General features: G+C 43.3%; 1 long non-coding RNA gene across 2 annotated transcripts in view; it reads left to right on the top strand.

Annotated features, from left to right (window-relative positions):
- LOC129461203 (uncharacterized) overlaps nucleotides 1–21,912 on the top strand; it is a 108,217-nt gene that overhangs the window by 73,333 nt on the left and 12,972 nt on the right. For both annotated transcript variants that reach the window (XR_008650419.2, XR_010115196.1), the window contains exon 4: nucleotides 21,171–21,249. This is a non-coding gene — a long non-coding RNA (uncharacterized lncRNA). The remainder of the gene's footprint in view (nucleotides 1–21,170; nucleotides 21,250–21,912) is intronic.

Genomic DNA, 21,912 nt, shown 5'->3' with positions numbered 1-21,912 from the left:
CTTCCTCCATCCCTTTATTTTGAGTCTATGTGTGTCTCTGCACATGAGATGGGTTTCCTGAATACAGCACACTGATGGGTCCTGACTCCTTATCCAGTTTGCCAGTCTGTGTCTTTTGATTGGAGCATTTAGCCCATTTACATTTAACGTGAATATTGTTATGTGTGAATCTGATCCTGTCATTATGATGTTAGTTGGTTATTTTGCTCGTTAGTTGCTATAGTTTCTTCCTAGCCTCGATGGTCTTTACAATTTGGCATGTTTTTGCAGGGGCTGGTACCGGTTGTTCCTTTCCATGTTTAGTGCTTCCCTCAGGAGCTCTTTTAGGGCAGGCCTGGTGGTGACAAAATCACTCAGCGTTTGCTTGTCTGTAAAGTATTTTATTTCTCCTTCACTTATGAAGCTTAGTTTGGCGGGATAGGAAATTCTGGGTTGAAAATTCTTTTCTTTAAGAATGTTGAATATCGGCCCCCACTCTCTTCTGGCTTGTAGAGTTTCTGCTGAGAGATCAGCTGTTAGTCTGATGGGCTTCCCTTTGTGGGTAACCCGACCTTTCTCTCTGGCTGCCCTTAACATTTTTTCCTTCATTTCCACTTTGGTGAATCTGACAATTATGTGTCTTGGAGTTGCCCTTCTCGAGGAGTATCTTTGTGACGTTCTCTGTATTTCCTGAATCTGAATGCTGGCCTGCCTTGCTAGATTGGGGAAGTTCTCCTGGATAATATCTTGCAGAGTGTTTTCCAACTTGGTTCCATTCTCCCCATCATTTTCAGGTACACCAATCAGACGTAGGTTTGGTCTTTTCACATAGTCCCAAATTTCTTGGAGGCTTTGTTCATTTCTTTTTATTCTTTTTTCTCTAAACTTCCCTTCTCTCTTCATTTCATTCATTTCATCTTCTATCAGCGATACCCTTTCTTCCAGTTGATCGCATCTGCTACTGAGGCTTCTGCATTCTTCGCGTAGTTCTCGAAACTTGGCTTTCACCTCCATCATCTCCTTTAAGCCCTTCTCTCCATTGGTTATTCTAGTTATCCATTCTTCTAATTTTTTTTCAAAGTTTTTAACTTCTTTGCTATTGTTTTGAATTTCCTCTCGTAGCTCAGAGTAGTTTGATCGTCTGAAGCCTTCTTCTCTCAACTCATCAAAGTCATCCTCCATCCAGCTTTGTTCCATTGCTGGTGAGGAACTGCGTTCCTTTGGAGGAGGAGAGGTGCTCTGTTTTTTAGAGTTTCCAGTTTTTTTGGTCTGTTTTTTCCCCATCTTTGTGGTTTTGTCTACTTTTTGTCTTCGATGATGGTGATGTACAGATGGGTTTTTGGTGTGGATGTCCTTTCTGTTTGTTAATTTTCCTTCTACCAGACAAGACCCTCAGCTGCAGGTCTGTTGGAGTTTACTAGAGGTCCACTCCAGACCCTGTTTGGCTGGGTGTCAGCACCGGTGGCTGCAGAACAGCGGATTTTCGTGAGACCACAAATTCAGCTGTCTGATAGTTCCTCTGAAAGTTTTGTCTCAGAGGAGTACCCGGTTGAATGAGGTGTCAGTCTGTCCCACTGGGGGGGTGCCTCCCAGTTAGGCTGCTCAGGGGTGAGGGGCCCACTTTAGGAGGCAGTCTGTCCGTTCTCAGATCTCCAGCTGCGTGCTGGGAGAACCACTACTCTCTTCAAAGCTGTCAGTCAGACAGGGACATTTAAGGCTGTGGAGGTTCTCGCTGAGTTTTTGGTTGTCTGTGCCCTGCCCCCAGAGGTGGAGCCTACAGAGGCAGGCGGGCCTCCTTGAGCTGTGGTGGGCTCCACCCAGTTTGAGCTTCCTGGCTGCTTTGTTTACCTAAGCAAGCCTGGGCAATGGCGGGCGCCCCTCCCCCAGCCTCGTTGCCGCCTTGCAGCGTGATCTCAGACTGCTGTGCTAGCAATCAGCAAGACTCTGTGGGCATAGGACCCTCCGAGCCAGGTGCGGGACACAATCTCCTAGTGTGCCGTTTTCCAGGCCCGTTGGAAAAGCGCAGTATTAGGACGGGACTGACCCGATATTCCAGGTGCCGTCTGTTTTCCGTTTCTTTGACTAGGAAAGGGAACTCCCTGACCCCTTGCGCTTCCCGAGTGACGCAATGCCTCGCCCTGCTTCGGCTCGCGCACAGTGCGCTTCACCGACTGTCCTGAACCCACTGTTAGGCACTCCCTAGTGAGATGAAACCGGTACCTCAAGCAGAAATGCAGAAATCACCCGTCTTCTGTGTCGCTGGGGCTGGGAGCTGGAGAGCGGAGCTGTTCCTATTCGGCCATCTTGGCTCCACCCTCCGGGAGCTGACTCTTGAGTCTCAGGTCATTTTCTTGCCCCATATTTACCTTATTAGGACACTCCCTAAACCCAAACGCCTAATCTTTTTTTTTTTTTATATTAAACATTCATACATTTATTTGTATTTTAGAGTAACATAACATCATTGTAATGACCTCCAAAATGACTTTGCAGAAGGCGATATAGACTGAACGCTCCTGCAAATTCATACATTGAAATCCTAATGCCACTGTCACATTATTAGGAGGTGGGGATTTTTTTTTTTTTTTTTTTTTATACTTTAGGTTTTAGGATACATGTGCACAATGTGCAGGTTTGTTACATATGTATCCATGTGCCATGTTGATTTCCTGCACCCATTAACTCGTCATTTAGCATTAGGTGTATCTCCTAATGCTGTCCCTCCCCCCTCTCCCAACTCCACAACAGTCCCCGGAGTGTGATGTTCCCCTTCCTGTGTCCATGAGTTCTCATTGTTCAATTCCCACCTATGAGTGAGAACATGCGGTGTTTGGTTTTTTGTCCTTGCGATAGTTTACTGAGAATGATGTTTTCCAGTTTCATCCATGTCCCTACAAAGGACATGAACTCATCATTTTTTATGGCTGCATAATATTCCATGGTGTATATGTGCCACATTTTCTTAATCCAGTCTATCGTTGTTGGACATTTGGGTTGGTTCCAACTCTTTGCTATTGTGAATAGTGCCGCAATAAACATACGTGTGCATGTGTCTTTATAGCAGCATGATTTATAGTCCTTTGGGTATATACCCAGTAATGGGATGGCTGGGTCAAATGGTATTTCTAGTTCTAGATCCCTGAGGAATCGCCACACTGACTTCCACAATGGTTGAACTAGTTTACAGTCCCACCAACAGTATAAAAGTGTTCCTATTTCTCCACATCCTCTCCAGCACCTGTTGTTTCCTGATTTTTTAATGATAGCCATTCTAACTGGTGTGAGATGGTATCTCACTGTGGTTTTGATTTGCATTTCTCTGATGGCCGGTGATGATGAGCATTTCTTCACGTGTTTTTTGGCTGCATAAATGTCTTCTTTTGAGAAGTGTCTGTTCATGTCCTTTGCCTACTTTTTGATGGGGTTGTTTCTTGTAAATTTGTTTGAGTTCATTGTAGATTCTGGATATTAGCCCTTTGTCAGATAAGTAGGTTGCAAAAATTTTCTCCCATTCTGTAGGTTGCCTGTTCACTCTGATGGTAGTTTCTTTTGCTGTGCAGAAGCTCTTTAGTTTAATTAGATCCCATTTGTCAATTTTGGCTTTTGTTGCCATTGCTTTTGGTGTTTTAGACATGAAGTCCTTGCCCACGCCTATGTCCTGAATGGTATTGCCTAGGTTTTCTTGTAGGATTTTAATGGTTTTAGGTCTAACCTGACTTCAAACTATACTACAAGGCTACAGTAACCAAAACAGCATGGTACTGGTACCACAACAGAGACACAGATCAATGGAACAGAACAGAGCCCTCAGAAATGATGCCGCATATCTACAACTATCTGATCTTTGACAAACCTGACAAAAACAAGAAATGGGGAAAGGATTCCCTATTTAATAAATGGTGCTGGGAAAACTGGCTAGCCATATGTAGAAAGCTGAAACTGGATCCCTTCCTTACACCTTATACAAAAATTAATTCAAGATGGATTAAAGACAAATGCCTAATCTTAAGGCTAGAGCAAGACTGCAGTCCTGGAATCTCTCCTCTGGGAGGTGCCAGCACCCGGCTGCTTGGATGCTCAGAGGCAGGATGGGAGCAGGTGACGGGGGTGTGGGCTTGGGACCAGACAGCCTGGAGACCTCCCCTCTGTGAGCCCACTGTTCTCCTCTGTAAAATGCAGACACTCCTAGGACCTCGCTCACACCCAGGGCTGCTAGGGATGGCTGTTTATGTTGTACCCTGCACTTAGGCTCCTGTCCAAGGCAAGGGGCAAAATGTGAAACCCAGCCTGCTCTCTGCAGCTGTGTCTGTGCAGAGCTGAGGGATTATTTTCAGGCATCCCACTGATCTATCCCACTTCCCACAGCCCACCCTGTACATAGGCACAGCCAGTGTAATTTGGGAAAAACTCATTTTAAACAAACAAAAAATTGCCCCAGCCAATACAACATACCCCTTTAAAAAGTGCATTATTGTGTTTTTCTTTTCATTTGAAGCAATGTCTATGACATTGCAACATATATATATATATATATAACTTAATATTTAACATTTTAACCATAATTAATTGTACAGTTCCCATATTAGGTGCATTCACATTGTTTTACTATGATCACCACTGTTCATCTCCAATATTCTTTTCATCTTGAAAAACTGAAACTCTGTGCCCACAAACAACAGCTCCCTACTTCTCCCTCTCACCCCGTCCCTAACATCCACTTTCTTTTTTCTTCTTTCTTTCTTCTTTCTTTCTTTCTTTCTTTCTTTCTTTCTTTCCTTCCTTCCTTCCTTCTTCCTTCCTTCCTTCCTTCCTTCCTTCCTTCCTTCCTTCCTTCCTTCCTTTCTCTTTCTTTTCCTTCCTTCCTTCCTTCCTTCCTTCCTTCTGTCTTTCTTTCTTTCTCCTTTCTTTTTTTTCTGAGATAGAGTCTGGCTCTGTCGCCTAGGCTGGAGTGCAGTGACACGGTCTCTGCTCACTGCAATCTCCGCCTCCCAGGTTCAAGTGATTCTCCTGCCTCAACCTCCCGCATAGCTGGGATTAAGGCTCCCGCCACCATGCCCGACTAAGTTTTGTATTTTTTTTTAGTAGAGACAGGGTTTCACCAGACCAGGCTGGTCTCAAACTCCTGAGCTCAGGAGATCCACCTGCTTCGACCTCCCAAAGTGCTGGGATTACAGGCGTGAGCCACTGCGCCCGGCCCACTTTCTACTTTCTGCTGTATTAGCTGGTCAGCTTTAGGGACACTATATTATTGGAGTCATATGGTACGTCTTCTTTTGTGCCTGGCTTGTTTCACTGAGCATAATGTCTCGAGGTTTATCCAGGCTGTAGCATGTGGCAGGATTTCCTTCCTTCATAAGGATGAATAATATCCCATGGTATTGATAGAGGATATTGTGTTTATTCATTCATACTTTGATGGACCTTTGGGTTGCTTCTGCTTCTTGCTGTCGTGAATGCTGCTATGAACATGGGTGGACACATATCTGCTCGAGTTCCTGCTTTCAATTATTCTGGGTCTATGTCTCGAAGTGGTGTTGATGCATCATATTGTTAGGGAAGCAGGAGCATAGGAGAACAAGGGCGACACCATTTTAAAATCTGTCCAAAAAAACTAGCAAGGCACATTCCTTGCCAGCCCTCCTCCATGGCCATTAAGACGTGTATAGCTGAGGAAACAGCTTAATCAAGCCTGCAAGGACAAACTCCTATGAGAGCAAAATGTCCAGATACCCCAATACGGCATTATATGCTTTTAAGATGATTATAGTTATGCTTTGATGCATTAATGCACCAAAATGCCAAGGATAGCTTTCCTTAAATCAACAAAATAATAAATTTTTTCATGCTGCCAGCCCACCTGCACATACACATAAGTTTGCTTAGCTATTACATAGATAAGACCCCCACATAAGTAAAACTTAAAACAAAGATGAGGCATTCCTCTCTTTGCTTTCTGAGGACACCCTACTCTGTATCTGAGTCACTTTCAGTAAATGATCTCTTCTTGCTGCACTCTGCAGCTCACCTGGAAGCCCCTCCTGCAAGACATCCAAGGACCCTCTCTTGGGGTCTGAATTGATAACTGTTTTCTGGCAACAATATGGTAATTCTACTTTTATTTGTCCAGAAACTATTGCACTGTTTTACAAGGCAGCTGCACCATGTGTCCATCCCACTGTCAAAAACCAGAATTTCCACCAGTTTATTTCCACTGTAATCAGATTCAGGATCAGCTGCTCAATGCTCGAAAGCCAGGCACGGGAGGCAAGGGTTGGCAGAAGGAAAGACAGGTTCAATCAGAGAGCCAGAAAACCGAGACGGTGGCAAGCTAGCATTCTAAAGCACCATCTTCAATTTTAGAATTTACCATGGGGGTTTAAAGGGAAACTTGGTATGGGAGACATGAGGAGTGTGCAGGGTGCTGGTCTGTGCCTTTGCTGTGGTGGCTATCATGGGTATCACCCACCCCGAGGCCTGGTTGGCATTATCCTGACTTCAGAGGAAGAGATAAAGGGGTCAGATGGGAGGGAAAGGCAGTGGGTGATTAAAATATATTTTAAAAACTGAGGTCCCTGGCTACACAATGATTGAATTGGCTTTTGTTAGCGATTTATGGATCAGGCTGCATCCCATCTAGAAATACAAAGGCATTTTTGCCCTCATGGCAGAACAGTTGGCGCGCTTTTTTGTCTTTTGTTTTTCTTTTGAGACGGATTCTCACTCGGTCACCCAAGATGGAGTGCAGTGCTGTGATCTCAGCTCACTGCAACCTCTGCCTCCCAGGTTCTAGCAATTCTCCTGCCTCAGCCTCCTGAGTAGCTTGGATTACAGGCGCGCACCACCACGCCCGCCTAATTTTTTGTATTTTAGTTGAGACGGGGTTTCACCATGTTGCCCAGGCTTGTCTCGAACTCCTGAGCTCAGGCAATGCACCTGCCTCGGCCTCCCAAAGTGCTGGGATTACAGGCGTGAGCCACCGTGCCCGGCCCACAGTTGGCTTTTGTAGGGCTTCTTGAGCAGGAACAAAGAAGCAGCACCATACAAAAAGGTGGCTCTTTTAACTTCTGGTTATTTTAGGTTACTTTCCTTGTAAGGGTTAAAGCAGAGGGGCTTCCTTCTCTCGGCAGCTCACGTTACTTGGGTTCTTTTAGATCAGATGCTGTGGATCTCCTGTGTTTTGAAAAAACTGGCCTGTTTAGGGATTTTCCTGTTTTTCCAAGTTTCAGTTTGATGACATGCACTTAACCTGAAAGACTCCTTTTTGTTTGGTTTGTGAAGGGCTAGAGAAGGAGCTCTCTCCACAACAACGGGCTCCTATCAACTTTATTTAACCCACTAAGTGCAGAAGGGACTCCTATCAACTTTATTTAACCCACTAAGTGCAGAAGGGTTCCAGTTTCCCCAAAGCCTACCAACATCCTTTATTTTCCATTTTATGGAGAGCAGCCATGTTAAAATAATGTGTGCTGGTTCTTTTTTTTTCTTTTCAATGGAAAAAATTATATTTATTTCATTTTTCAATAGTAATTATTTATTAATGGTACGTGCATGTCTGTTGGGCACTGCACAATTTCTCAAACCTTGGGATCAGACTGGACCGTGCCACCTGACGTTCGAAACCTTGCTGATTTTCTTGTGGTAATTGCTCTTCTTCGTAGCAACCACGGATGCCCCAGCATCACAAAGACGTGATGTCAGCAAAGGAAATGTAGAGAGACCGAATGTGGAATCGTGAGCCACTGAAGCTGGTGGTTCACATGGCATCAGAGGTGGAATGCTGCTGTGGTTCCCCCAGTTTTAACGTATCCAGGGTCCCTCTGTGGACAGCCGAAGCTGTGAGGATAGAACAGCAGGAATGCAGTAGGAATTAGTTGGTGGGGGGAGGTAATGGGAGAGCTGATCTGGTTGCTAAGCAGCTCAGAATCTCTGGAGATGAATCATAATAGAATTAGAGTGAGAACAGACAGTGTGGAAGGGGCTACTCTGCTCCAGCCAAATGCAGCTGCAGAGAATAAGAAAAGTAATGTAGATGTTCCACAGTCTCTCCTTCCCTTTCCTTTTCTCTCCTCTCCTCTCCTCTCCTTTTCTCTCCTCCCCTCCCCTCCCCTCCCCTCTCCTCTCCTGTCCTCTCCTCCCCTCCCTTCCCCTCCCTTCCCCACCCCTCCCCTCCCCTCTCCTTTCCTTTTCTTTTCTTTCTTTCTTTTTTTTTTTTTTTTTTGAGACAGAGTCTTGCTCTGTTGCCCAGGCTGGAGTGCAGTGGCACAATCTTGGCTCACTGCGACCTCCACTTCCAGGCTCAAGTGATTCTTCTGTCTCAGTCTTCCGAGTAACTGGGACTACAGGCACCTGCCACCACGCCTGGCTAATTTTTGTATTTTTAGTAGAGACGGGGTTTCACCATATTGGCCAGGCTGGTCTCAAACTCCTGACCTCAAATGATCCGCCTGCCTTGGCCTGCCAAAGTGCTGGGATAACAGGCACCACATCCAGCCCCAGGTTTCTTTACTTAATAAGTTCTCATTTGTTTATTCTGATGGTCTTCATTTGTAATTGTATGTCCATTGCCTGTATGTATTTTGGCCAACAATCCCCTAATGCAGTTCAGGATCTGTGGGAAAAATCAAGATCTTTTCAGGGGGTCCACAATTTCTAGACGATTTTTAAAAGAACATTAATATTTTATTTGCTTATTTTCTTCTCTTTTTCTCTGTATGATGTGATATTATAATATTTGAAGTAAGAAGCAGAATGGAGAATCCATTTCTCTTCCATTAAAGAGGAAATTAAAGGAGTTTGCAAAAACCTTCAAACAATATCACACTTATTACTAAGTTTTTGTTTGGAAAATACAATTATTCACAAAATGTGACCTATGTTAATATACAATAGATTTGTTATTGTTGTCGTTAAGCTTAAAATGTAACGTTTTCTCTGACTTTATTTGTAACATGATCTATATGAGATCATGTTATGTTTTATTTATATCTTATACCAAGAAACATCGCTTGGGAGTTTCCCAATAATTTTCAGAGGGTAAAGGGGTTTGAGATGACAAACTTTGAGAATTACTGTCCTGGGTTAAATTCCTGGGTTCCGTTTCGCTGGATGGAAAGACACACACACTTAACGTTTCTGAGACATGACGCCGCGTTGCTATGATGTTCCACAGCTGCTTCTCTGGCTCTGTTTTCCCACGGGAAATGTAACCCAGGTCTGTCGGACTCCTACCAATTTTCCAGTCTGCCTCCTCTCATAAATTCAGTGGAGGAATTTCTTTCTCTTTTTTTTCTTTTCTTTTCTTTTTTCTTTCTTTCTTTTTTCTTTCTTTCTTTCTCTTTCTTTCTTTTTCTTTTCTTTTCTTTTTCCTTTCTTCCTTTCTTTTTCCTTCCTTCCTTCCTTCCTCCCTTCCTTCCTTCCTTCCTTCCTTCCTTCCTTCCTTCCTTCCTTCTTTCTTTTTCTTTTTTTTTTTTTTCATTTTCAGAATCTCGCTCTGTCACCCAGGCTGGAGTGCAGTGGTGCAATCTCGGCTCACTGCAAGCTCCGCCTCCCGGGTTCACGCCATTCTCCTGCCTCAGCCTCCTGAGTAGCTGGGACTATAGGCGTCTGCCACCACGCCCGGCTAATTTTTGTATTTTTAGTGGAGACAGGGTTTCACCATGTTAGCCAGGGTGGTCCCGATCTCCTGACCTCGTGATCTGCCCGCCTCAGCTTCCCAAAGTGCTGGGATTATAGGCATGAGCCACCGTGCCTGGCCCAGTGAAGGAATTTCTATGGGAAGCACACATGGCCTCCAGTTACGTGGACGTTCAGAGATCTCCCCTCATGTGGGGTAAGATTAGATTTCTCAGAAGATAATGTTCAAGGTATATAGATAATGTTGAAGGTATAGACTTCAGTTTATAAACCCCATTCCCGACATGGGGTGTCGTGGGTGATCGTGCGCCAGACATGTGCCCCTTCTGACCCTCATTTCCTTTACCTGTAAGTGGAGGATGGGTTGGGTAAAAAAACTCAACAAAATGGCCAACACATTATAGGCATTTCATACATTATAACTAGGTTTTTCTGCATTTTTACACTAAATAGGAATAAGTTTTAATTTAATAATTATGAGCAAAAGAGGATGAGAACAAATACAGAGTCAGTGTCTGTAAAATTTCTCTCAATAGGCCAGGTGTGGTGGCTCATGCCTGTAATCCCAGCTACTCGGGAGGCTGAGGCAGGAGAATCACTGGAACTTGAAAGAAGGAGGCTGCCCTGAGCCGAGGTCGTGCCACTGCACTCCAGCCTGTGTAACAGAGAGAGACTCCGTCTCAAAGAAAAAAAAAAAAAAAGGAATGGATATAGAAGAAAAGGAAAAAAGAAAAAATATAGAAGAAAAAGAACATAGGGACACTCATAATTTGGGATAATAAGCATAATAAAGTCAAAGTCAGGAAGAAGAATGTGATTCTAGAAGACAGAGAGAGGCAAATTATTTGGCACCAGGCCTCTGTGTTTCCCTTAAATGAGCCACCCCAGACCCTTTGCACCTGTTGCTCCTTCTGCCATCACTGGGTCTTCATCTGGTGCCTTCCTGTCTCCATTAAGGACCCTGACCAGAGGTCACCTCTCAGGGATGCCTTCCCTGATTCCTGTCCCCAGAAGCTTGTCATGCACCTCTGCCTTCCAACCATCATGAGGTTGATTTTTTTATTTCTTCTCTCTATATAAAAGAACAGGATCCATGTGCAGAATGTGCAGGTTTGTCGCATAGGTATACATGTGCCATGGTGGTCTGCTGCACCTATTGACCTGTCCTCTAAATTCCCTCCCCTCACCGCCCACCCCCCAACAGGCCCTGCTGTGTGTTGTTCCCCTCTCTGTGTCCATGTGTGCTCATTGCTGAACTCCCACTTATGAGTGAGAACATGTGGTGTTTGGTTTTCTGTTCCTGTGTTAGTTTGCTGAGGATGATGGCTTCCAGCTTCATCCATGTCCCTGCAAAGGACATGATTTCATTCCTTTTTATGGCTGCACAGTAGTCCATGATGTATATGTACCACATTTTCTTTATCTAGTCTACCATTGATGGGCATTTGGGTTGGTTCCATGCCTTTGCTATTGTAAATAGTGCTGTGATAAACATACGTGTGCATGTGTCTTTATAGCAGAATGATTTATGTTCCTTTGGGTATATACCCAGTAATGGGATTGCTGGGTCAAATGGTATTTCTGGTTCTAGATCCTTGAGGAATCACCATGCCAAATCACATACCATCTTCCACAATGATTGAGCTAATTTACATTCCCATCAACAGTGTAAAAGCGTTCCCATTTCTCCACAGCCTCGCCAGCATCTATTGTTTCCTGACTTTTTAATAATCGCCATCCATACAGAATCAAAGAAGACCTGTATAGCCAAGACAATCCTAAGCAAAAAGAATAAAGCTGGAGGCATCATGCTACCTGACTTCAAACTATACTACAAGGCTACAGTAACCAAAGCAGCATGGTACTGGTACCAAGACAGACATATAGACCAATGGAGCAGAACAGAGACCTCACAAATAACACCACACATCTACAACCATCTGATCTTTGACAGACCTACCAAAAACAAGCAATGGGGAAAGGATCTCCTATTCAGTAAATGGTATTTGGAAAACTGGCTAGCCATATGCAGAAAACTGAAACTGGATCCCTTCCTTACACCTTATACAAAAATTAACTCAAGGTGGATTAAAGACTTAAATGTAAAACTGAAAACCATAAAAACCCTAGAAGAAAACCTAGGCAATACCACTCAGGACATAGGCATGGACAAAGACTTCATGACAAAAATGCCAAAAGCAATTGCAACAAAGGCCAAAATTGACAAATGGGTCTAATGAAACTAAAGAGCTTCTGCACAGCAAAAGAAACTATCATCAGAGTGAACAGGCAACCTACAGAATGGGAGAAAATTTTTGCAATCTACCCATCTGACAAAGGTCTGATATCTAGAATTTACAAGGAACTTAAGCAAATTTACAAGAAAAAAAACAAACAATCCCATCAAAAATTGGGCAAAAGATATGAACATGTACGCGACCAACAAACATATGAAAAAAACCTCAACATCACTGATCACCAGAGAAATGCAAATCAAAACCACAATGAGATACCATCTCACGCCAGTCAGAGAGGCTATCTTTTTTGGTTTACTTCCTGTTTATTGCCTCTCTCTCTAGTGGAAAATAAGCTCCTTCGAGGATGGTAGAAATAATGAACCCCTGGTTTGCATTACTGATTGTGCCAGAAGATTGTTACTGTGAATGAAAAGCTCCAAAGGACAAAAATAGATCCATACCTGATTTCCTGCTCATTATCGTGAAAAATATTCATTTCTCAATGCTGCTCATACCAAGGAAATAGGAATAAAGTAACAACGCACACAAAAGAGTTGGAGGTTTGAGTATAGAAAAGCAGTCATGCAGTAGGTATTCACTGGACACAAAGTGAATGGAGAAGCTGGTCCTATTTCCAGGAGTGCTTCACCTCCTGGGTTCATGCCATTGTCCTGCCTCAGCCTCCAAGTAGCTGGGACTACAGGTGCCTGCCACCATGCCCGGCTAATTTTTTGTGTTTTTAGTAGAGACGGGGTTTCACTGTGTTATACCAGGATGGTCTCGATCTCCTGACCTTGTGATCTGCCCGCCTCGGCCTCCCAAAGTGCTGGGATTACAGTGGGGCAGGGGCTGTTTCTCCCCAGCCACGTGTACCTGCAGGAGTGAGGATGAGGAATGACATGGAGGGAGTCATGGCCCATCAGGGATGAGGGTTTCCGAGAGAATCACATGAAGCAGAGCACGAAAAGGAGATTTGAGTTTGTGCAGAAGAAACTGGTTCTAACAATCGACCATAGACAGTGACCTGAAGGTGGGATGAAGATTAGCGGGAAATGGGTGAATCAATACTATGTTTTTCCTAAAGAAAAGGAAAATTGGCATCAGGTGAGCAGAAGTCACCTGGAAGATAGGCAGTGATGTTGCAGATGGGAGGCTTGAGCTGAGGAGATGGGCTGACAGCCTCTATTGGCAATGACAAGGCTGATGGCAATTGATGGCTAATGGAGTTTAGATAGGAAATTTGGGAGAGAGGAGATCCATTTTCAGACAGTGAAGTGTTGGGAGGGTCATCTATATTAGTGTTCCTCCACTTCAGCACTATTGAAAATTTGGGCTTGAAAGTTCTTTTTTTTTGCAGGGTGGGGAAGCCTGTCCTGTTTTTGTTAGATATTGATCAATAGGATGCTGTCTGCTACCCAGCTGATGCCTACAGCCCTCCTCCAGTTGTGACAGCCAAACATGTTTCCAAAAACTGGCAGATGTCTCCTCATGGCAAAATCTTCCCTGGTGGAGAACCACGTGTAGGATATTCCCCAGGATTATAGAGGAAAGTGATGTTGGTGAGGACAACAGTCCACATGCACAGAGAATTGAGATCACACAGAAACAGGGGCTTTTCATAAGGCTATGTGTACCAACCTTGCCTGTTATTTTCTGCAATTCTGATGGGTCACATCTTGGACCTTGCTGACCCTGGAGGGATGATCCTGCTGGGTCTCGTCAATTCCCGGAGATAGTAAACAGCTCCCTTGAAAGGCAGCCTTTCATGTGGAAACCAATCCAGATCCCACTCCCCAGTCATCACACTCAGGGCCACGAATCACTCAGCTGCCCTAATCACCCCAGGACCAGGCATCAGACAGCTTGGGGACAACCCCTATGCCCAGAGCCACTGAAATTCTTCAGAGAAGCCAATCTTTTACCTGCTCGTTTACCCCCACTTATTCTTTCCCTTGGAAACCATAATTAAGGCTCTTCACTCACAAGTCCTTCCATCCCCTTCCTCTTGCCAGATACTTGTCCTTCCTGTGTGGCTACCTGGTGTGGTGTGCCCCTCCTCTTGGGAATGTGAGCAAACAGCTATATTTGCAGTAACAACTTGTCGTCAGTCTGTGTTACCGTAGTGTGTGAAACTTGGTAATTTCTGGTTTGATTCATGCAATTATGAGCCTCATTTTGTGGAAGTCCCTTGAGCACCCTGATACATCTCCTTGTTGTGTGTGTGTGTGCGCACACGCACGTGTGTGTGTGGTTGAAGGGGAGTTTGGGAGACACGCCATTCTCAAGCAAATTGGAGACGCAGACCACTTTCCCTGCCCCTTGTCTATGTTATTAGAACCTTGCCCAAACCTAAATGCCCAATCCCAAAGATGGGGCAAGACAGGGGCCCTGGACTCTCCCTTCTGGGAGGGGCCAGGGCACTTTTCTTTGGATGCTCAGACGTGGGATGGGAGCAGGTGATGGAGGCGTGGGCTCAGGGCCAGAGAGCCTGGAGACTTCCCTCTCTGAGCCCAGTATTTGCCACCATAAAATGCAGGCACTCGTAGGTCTCGCTCACAACCAGGGCTGTGGGGATGGCCACGTGTATGTTCCTCAGCATTGAGGCTTCTGTCCAAGAAGCCGAGGGGAGGTGAAATCCAGCCTACACTTTTTCCAAGTTGTGCCTAGTCCGAGGATGAATAATCCCACCAGCGCCACCCCCTCATTGACCTCTGCAAAGCCCCTTAGCCCACCATGGCCTTGGGTTCACTCATGAAATTTGAGAAACAAATTAGTTCAAGGAACAAGAGAGCAAATAAATAGTGACGTAGCTATTTTCAGGATCTCATTTTTTTCCTGTTTCTTCTTACATGAGGCAATGGTAAAGCTACTGTGAAGTGCCTTTGCCATCACTAGATGGCACTCTTGAAGCACTAGAAAGTATACAGACGTTTAAAATTTTTTTTCATTTTTAATTGTTGCAAAATACACAGAACATAAAATTTACCATATAAGCCATTTTTTACTAATATTAATTGAAAAACAAAGGCTGGCAAGTTTAATTTTTTTTTTGAGACAGAGTCTCGCTCTGTCGCCCAGGCTGGAGTGCAGTGGCACGATCTCGGCTCACTGCAAGCTCCGCCTCCTGGGTTCACGCCATTCTCCTGCTTCAGCCTCCAAGTAGCTGGGACTACAGGCGCCTGCCACCATGCCCGGCTAATTTTTTGTTTTTAGTAGAGACGGAGTTTCACTGTGTTAGCCAGGATGGTCTCGATCTCCTGACCTCGTGATCCGCCTGCCTTGGCCTCGATGTAGGCCAGGCGCAGTGGCTCAAGCTTGTAATCCCAGCACTTTGGGAGGTTGAGGTAGGAGCATCTTGTGAGCCCAGGAATTTGAGACCAACCCGGGCAACACGGCAAAACCCTGTCTCTACAAAAAATAAAAATAAATTAGCTGGGCATGATGGTGCAGGCCTGTAATCCCAGCTACTCGGGAGGCTGAGGTGGGAGGATGGCCTGAGCCCAGGAAGCGGAGGTTTGCAGTGAGCCGTGATCGTGCTGCTGCACTCCAACCTGGGTGACAGAGCAAGATCTTGTCTAAAAAAATGGTGTAAATTATTACATAGTTTAACGCTGATATTTTCATCGTCTTTTAAGTGTGCAGTTTGTTGGCCTCCATTACATTCGGGTTATTTGCAAACATCACTACCTTCCACGCCCAGAACAGTCTTCATCTTGCAAAACTGGAATTCTGAGCCTATTGTACACGAGCTCTGCATTTCTCCTCTCTAAGCCCCCATGAACTACCATTCTACTTTGTGTGTCTATGAATTAGGCTAGTCTGGGGCCTGACCTAAGTGGAATCATGCGACAGTTGTCCCTCTGGGGCTGTTATTCCACTCGGCATCACGTCCTCAGGGTTCCTCCGTGTTGTAGCCTGGGTCTGGGTTTCCTTTCTTTGTAAGGCTCAGTCATATTCCATTGTATGTGACACTACAGCTTGTTTACCAATATCCACTCGTCCTTTGATAGACACTTGCGGTTTTCCATCTTTGACTATTATGAATAATGCATCGTGTCACATTTCCAGCAACAAGGCAGAAGGTTCCTACTTTTCCAAAGCCTGCCAGCACTTGTTATTTTCAGGCTGGGCATGGTGGCTCACGCCTGTAATCCCAGCACTTTGGGAGGCTGAGGTGGGCAGATGACCTGAGGTCAGGAGTTCGAGAGCAGCCTGGCCAACACGGTGAAAATCTGTCTCTACTAAAAATACAAAAATTAGCCAGAAATCGCTTGAACCCTGGAGGCAGAGGTTGCAGTGAGCCGAGTTCATGCCACTGCACTCCAGCCTGGGCAACAGAGAGAGACTCTGTCTCAAAACAAGCAAACAAAAAACCACTTGTTATTTTCTGTTTTATGGATCATAGCAATGTTAATAAATGTGTGGTGGTTTCTTCTTTCTCTTAAAAATAATTTTTCTTTTCAAACAAAAACTATTTAGAAAAGCCATGTTGAATCATGGCCCAGCTTGGAAAGTTATTTATTAAAATTAATTAATTTTTATTAAAACTTTTTAAAAAGGTAGATACAGGCTTGTTACAAGGACATCTTGCCTGATGTGGAGTTTGGCTTCTAATGACCCCGTGGCCCGAGTAGTGAATGTGGCATGAGACAGGCGGTACCCTCCCTTCTGGTGTTGGCAGTGTCTACTGTTCTCATATCCGTGTGCCTGTGTACCCAATGTTTAGCTCCCACTTATAATGGAGAATGCGTGGTAAAAATCATTCTTTATTCTTCAGTCATGGCAATTCCTTCATCATGGGACACACGTGCCTGTTGGGGACTGCAAACCTCTCACCCCTTGGCATCAGCCTGGACTGCACCACTCTCATTTATCTATGTTAATTTTCGGGTGGTGATTGCTTCTCTTCACAGTAGCCACTGACACCCCAGCATCACAGAGATGTGATGTCAGCAAAGGAAATGTTGAAACTGCGAACCCCTGGAGCTGGCAGGTTCTGTGGTGTCAAATTTCGAATACAGCTGTATTTGATGCCTTCAGTGTTAAGGTACCTAGGATCTCTCTGCAGAGATCGTCACAGGGGTGAGGACAGAATAGCAGGAATGCAGTAGGTGTTCACTGCAGGGGAGAAAATGGAGGAGCTGGTCTGATTAGCAGGCAATGCTCAGTGTCCTTGGAGATCAGTCACCATGGAAACAGAGTGGGAACAGGCAGTGGGGGAGGGGCTGTTCCTCCCCAGCCAAATGCAGCTGCAGAGAAGGAAAGTGATGTGGGGCCGGTGCGGTGGCTCAGGCCTGTAATCCCAGCACTTTGGGAGGCCGAGGCGGGTGGATCACTTGAGGTCAGGAGTTCGAGACCAGCACGGTCAACATGGTGAAACCCGTCTCTACTAAAAGTACAAAATTAGACAAAATACAAAAATACAAAAAATACAAAAATTAGCTGGGCATGGTGATGCATGCCTGTAATCCCAGCTACTTGGAGGCTGAGGCAGGAGAATCACTTGAACCTGAGAGGTGGAGGTTGCAGTGAGCCGAGATCACACCAATGCACTCCAGCCTGGTTAATTCAAAGTGAAACTCCATCTCAAAAAAAAAAAAAGAGAGAAAGAAAGAAAAAAAGGAAAGTGATGTGGATGTCCTATAGTTTCTTTCATGGATAACCTCAGCCAAATGTAGTTAGTCTGGTTCTAAAATTTCAGAATTCCTTGGCAATGCTGAAGTGACCCTATTCTTGAGATGCTGGCTTTTTACGAGAAATGTAAGAAAAACTCTATAGAAGAAAACCCGTAACTGCAAAAACATGCAGAAATAACTACAGAAAACTTGTGACATTTTGATAAGAAAACTATAAAGCTTTACTGATACAAAAGCTTGAATGAATGAAAAGACAGTATCATACTCCTGGATGTTAAGATTAAATGTAACAATGTTAATCCTCCCTAATTTATACGTTCATTGCAATAATAATCAAAAGGTTGGTTTTTGATTACTAAAGACAAATTTTAATCTGGAATAACAGAAACTTACATATATAACTTCACATAAATTTATGCATACATGTACATACACTTTTTAAAGGCACAATGATGCAAAACATTAAATATAGCCATAAAAATTAAAAAGAATATAGATCTAGGATAAAACAGGGCAACAAGCCAATAAAAGCAAATAGATGGTCCAAATATAGATCCTACATTATAAAATATAACTATTTATAATTTACTAATAATGTTGGGACAATTAACAATGAGGAAGAGTAATTTTAATTAATTTTCTTTTCATACAATATGCCCAAGTAAATTCAAGAATGACCAAAGCATATTTTTAAAACTCCAGAATAAAACACGAATGTTTACAGAGCGTTAGATTTTGTAGGGTTGGAAGAAAATAGAAGGATTGAAATATATAAAAATTGAAATATTTTCAAAAAATAAAGAAATACCAAACAGGGAAAATCACTTGCAGCCAAGATGATAATAATTAATCTCTTTATTATATGAAGAGATGGTTCAAACTGATAGGAAGCTGTTAAAGTCACACAGACAAATGGTTAAAAGACAGACAATGCGAGGAGAGGAAACAATGGCTAAAAAGCTTACAGGAGAAAGTTCAACATCCTTAAAAACCAAAGACAATGAAAGGGAGATGATGCCCTTTCCCCTACTGGCAAAGTTGCTACTAAACACCCTAGAATGAGAAGTGCTGTTATTACAGAACGCCAGCTGCACAGGAGGTGTGGGGGGCAGCGAGGGTGTGTGAGGAACACGTATCCCCAAAGCTTACTAGCAGTAGCAGCAGTGCAAACTGATATAGTGTTTCCAAAAGGAACTTGGATATATCAAAAATCTTAAGAGCAATTACACCTTCTGACACAGCGATTCCTTTTTGGCAAATATATATCTTAAAGAAATTTTACATTTGGAAAAATGTTTAAGCACCAAAATGTTCATTATAGTATATTTATAACTATGAAAAATTGAAACTAAATTTTACCTCCCAACAACGGCGGAGAAGCCATACACAGAAAGCACTGGGTATGCTGTGCGATTGTTAAGGAGGTGATAACCATAGACAAGTGAGTGACGAAAGCAGTTTTGTAAGGTATAAGATTGGGTAGAAAAACAAGGTATATACTATTGCATACATGGAATGGTCACAGCTATATGACAACTATCTATAAATATCTTAAAAATAGGTAATACAGGGCTGGGTGTGGTGGCTCACGCCTGTAATCCCAGCACTTTGGGAGGCCAAGGCAGGCAGATCACCTGAGGTTAGGAGTTCCAGACCAGCCTGGCCAACATTGCGAAACCCTATCCCCACCAAAAATAGAAAAAAAAAAGCCAGGCAGGGTGGTGCATACCTGTAGTCCCAGCTACTTGGGGAGGCTGAGGCAGAATTGCTTGAACCTGGAAGGTGGAGGCTGCAGTGAGCCAAGATCGTGCCATTGCACTCCAGCCTGGGCAACACAGCGTAATACAGTCACAAGGGTAACAAAGTGGACAGGTATAGACCATGAAAATGAGATCTTCAGCCACTCCCCAGAGGCAACGACCTTCATAAGTCTTAATTTTAAGTTACAAGAAAACAGACTAAAATGTTAATGGTGTTTATAGTGTATTTTTCTTTTCGGGGGCAGAGGGAGGGGAGAGATCTATGTTTCTGTAAAGTAGTTGCCTTTACTGACTCAAATATTACTTTAAAAACAAAAATAAACATTAATCCATCAGAAATGTGTACTTAAAAAAATGAAAGTGAGTTCACACAAATTAGTAAGAAAAAGCATAAAGACAAAAAAGCTAAAGAGGTAAAGGGCCTAGGTTATACATAAAGAAGTTTTAAAAACTTATTTGGAGAAAAATGCATAATAATAATGCAAAAAATGGATTAATTATTGTTAATAATCTTTTTTTGGTTTATCAAATAGGTAAAGATTTTTTGGTTGTTGTTTAAGTGAATAAATACCCAGTGCTGGCAAAGTTATTAAAAGGGAGTATTTATTTGATACTAGGGTGACAAAGGCAGTTCTTTGCACACACAAAAACTGCTTAGTGTGTCTTGTTTGCCTTGGGTGCTGTGCTGAGAAAGATCCAACCCTGTCCTCAGGTTCACTGGAACCAGAGAGTGTAAAACTGGTTAACAACGCCTGCCAGGGACTCGAAAGGGAGGATGGTTTACCACCTATTTCATACCTCTGGCCCTCCCTTTCCTGAGGGCTGCAAGTGGCAGAGCCCCTCCAGAAACAAATCCAGCAGCATCTTTCAAGAGCCTTACAAATGTTCATCACATGTCATTTAGTAAAACCACTTTTTGGAAATCGATTCTAAAAAAACTGTAAATACAGTACTTTATGCTTTGTTAATCAGACTTTTAAATAAAGTCATTAAAAATTGTCACAAAATCAGAACTTTAAACTTGTAATGTTATTTTAAAAAACCTACACATAGAAAAAATTATTTGTAGAAAAAAATACTAAAATATGATAAAACGTGGTTTGCATCTTGATGTGTTAATTGTGGTTTGCAACTCTAGTTTATTGCTGCTAATAAAACATTTTTAAAAATAAATTTTAGGCCGGGCACGGTGGCTCACGCCTGTAATCCCAGCACTTTGGGAGGCTGAGGTGGGCACATCATGAGGTCAGGAGTTTGAGACCAGCCTGACCAACATGGGGAAACCCCATCTCTACTAAAAATACAAAAATTAGCCAGGCGTGGTGGCGTGCACCTATAATCCCAGCTACTCAGGAGGCTGAGGCAGGAGAATTGCTTGAACCCAGGAGGTGGAGGTTGCAGTGAGCCGAGATCATACCACTGCACTCCAGCCTGGGTGACAGAGTGAGACTCCATCACAAAAATAAAATAAAATAAAATAATAAAATTTAAAATATTCCCTAATTGCAGCTACTCGTTACTGAGTGCCTTTTAAATATCAGGCACTATTAGGCTCTTTTCTATAAATGAACTCTAGGCCTTTCAATGGTTCTCCCAGGGGAGGGTCCCCATTTCCTAAGAAAACGAGGTATAATCAGCCTCTAAGGAGGACACTGAGATTTGACCTCAGCTCTCCCTGGCTCCAAAACCCACCCTCTCTCTTCTCTGCCAAGGGCCTCTTCTACCTGTGAATATAACCACCTCCCTGGACTTGCACTAGCTGCGCACCTAGAACTATTAGGAACTTTATTATCCCTCTCTGTTTTCCAAAATTTTCTTTAATATGCTTAATATTATCTGTATAGTAAGGAAACAATACCTAATAAAACTATGTTAAAAATCAGAGTCCAAACAAAAGACTTCAGTTCATCTGTGGTTCTTTCTAGGTCTGACTTAAATCCTGTTATATCCTAATATGGGTTCATCATGCAGATTCTTCAAGAAGAAGAGGGTTGCGGAGGAGAGGTAAGTGGTTTATAGTCCTTCCCTAGAGAAAAAAATCAATACAACCTATAAACCCTGCTAGGATGAGGCTAGGAGTGTTTCTAAAACCCTCAAGATATACACATTTTGACTCAGAAATTCCACTGCTTGAGAATTTCCCCTTAGGAAACAAGACCAGATGCAAAGACGTTAGAGCAAATCAATAAGGAAAAATGCCAGATTTTTTAATGATGGCCATTCTAACTGGTGTGAGATGGTATCTCACTGTGGTTTTGATTTGCATTTCTCTGATGGCCAGTGATGAGGAGCATTTCTTCATGTGTTTTTTGGCTGCATAAATGTCTTCTTTTGAGAAGTGTCTGTTCATGTCCTCTGCCCACTTTTTGATGGGGTTGTTTGTTTTTTTCTTGTAAATTTGTTTGAGTTCATTGTAGATTCTGGATATTAGCCCTTTGTCAGATGAGTAGGTTGCAAAAATTTTCTCCCATTCTGTAGGTTGTCTGTTCACTCTGATGATAGTTTCTTTTGCTGTGCAGAAGCTCTTTAGTTTAATGAGATCCCATTTGTCGATTTTGGCTTTTGTTGCCATTGCTTTTGGTGTTTTAGACATGAAGTCCTTGCCCACGCCTATGTCCTGAATGGTATTGCCTAGGTTTTCTTGTAGGATTTTAATGGTTTTAGGTC

Source organism: Symphalangus syndactylus, chromosome 13, assembly GCF_028878055.3.
Source record: "Symphalangus syndactylus isolate Jambi chromosome 13, NHGRI_mSymSyn1-v2.1_pri, whole genome shotgun sequence".
Classification (NCBI taxonomy): Eukaryota; Metazoa; Chordata; class Mammalia; order Primates; family Hylobatidae; genus Symphalangus; species Symphalangus syndactylus.
This window is presented reverse-complemented; position numbering and strand designations above follow the sequence as displayed.